Raw genomic sequence first — 1,742 nt, 5'->3', positions numbered from 1 at the left:
TGTTAAGAATCAAATTGTATCATTTTAAATTTTAGAAGATAAATTAAGTATTAACTCGTATATAATCAAGTTAATAATAATGTAAGTATATCCATGTACTGTTTGCACGTGAGTCACAAGGTACCATAAAACTAATAGTTTATATACACAGTGCAACACCTAACACTCCACTAAAATTGCTTTTTATTTGGATGGATCGAGCCACATGAATAACGATAGAGAAACAGTGTAAGACCTAATAAACTTTTCCTGTAAAAAGATTGAGAATTACTATTTTATCCGTTCAACAATCAAGGTTTTTTTTTCTTTTAAAATTTTGTTTATATCCGATGACGTAGTATGAATTAGGATGCTCGTGGTGGAGTTTAGATCGGTATGAGTGAAAAAAAAATTTGATGTAAATATTAATTTTATTTGTGGTGTGATTTGGCTGGATTTGATATTTTTTGAGAGAATTCGGTTTAATTTTAAGCGGTTTGAATTGGATTGAATTTATGATTTTATAAATAAAAAAGTAAAATATATTTTTTGTTTTTAAAAATTTAACAAAAATTTTTGAAATATTTTTAAGTTTTATTATGTTTAAAAAATTTTCAATTTGTATCAAATATATCTTAGAATTTTAAATATAATAATACAATAATAATATTATAGTACAATATGTGATTTAAATTGGATTAAATTAATTTTGATAAGTAGATTTGAAATCTAATTAATCCAGTTTATAAAGTTGGTCAAAAATAGAATTTATTCAAATTTAAATCAATACAATTTTAATCGATTATCGATTTAAATTGAATTAGATAAACGGTTTAATTTAGATCGATTTAGATTTGGACACCCATAAAATAAATTAATTTCATAAGATTAATTATATTACCTCGTTCTCAGCATCCAATAAAGTTTATTTGCTTTCCTACTACTTAATTAAACATATACCTAATTTGATATAGATTATGAAGCACAGACACTTTGCTGAATTGTCGTATCTGCGTGTCGGACACATTTTGGACATGACACTCATCGATACTAGTCTACACGCATGTCTGCTGTGTCCAACCTATCTTAATAAAAAATAAAAAATTCTTTTTCGAACACACCTAAACACACCTAAATACCATCACGTGTCAGCGTGTCTAGCCTTATTTTTAACGTATATTCTTAAAATAAATTTAGATATAGTATATATTATTAATTATTAAAACAAAAAAAATATTTTAAATACTTGATATAATTAAAATAAGTCATTAAAAATAATTATAAATTTTAATTATATTTTAATATCAATAAAATATCAAAATATCATTACGATTTATCTAAAAAATACTTTATATTTTAGATATATGTTTGTCTCTGTGCCATGTAAAATTTTAAAATTCGCATACCCGTATCACGTATTGTGTCCTATGTTCCATATTATATCGTATTCCGTGTCCATATTAGTGTTCATGCATCATACGATATAGTGCACATATATGCGCATATATAGTTATACGCTTTATTTTCTCGTACAAAACATAGATTCTTATTATTAGTCGTATGGATTAAAAGATGATTGAAACGGAATAACCAAATTTAAATTGCGGTTAATATAATTTCTAGTTACAAGTGATAGACCACGTTTACAAAGGTAATTCATGTACTTCGTTCAAAAAATAATATATAATGGATATGAAAATTTCTTGCATGCTCTGAGAGAAACAAATATTTTTGCTATATATTATTTATTTTGCTTCATCTTA

The sequence above is a fragment of the Arachis ipaensis genome, chromosome B07, assembly GCF_000816755.2.
Source record: "Arachis ipaensis cultivar K30076 chromosome B07, Araip1.1, whole genome shotgun sequence".
Classification (NCBI taxonomy): Eukaryota; Viridiplantae; Streptophyta; class Magnoliopsida; order Fabales; family Fabaceae; genus Arachis; species Arachis ipaensis.
This window is presented reverse-complemented; position numbering follows the sequence as displayed.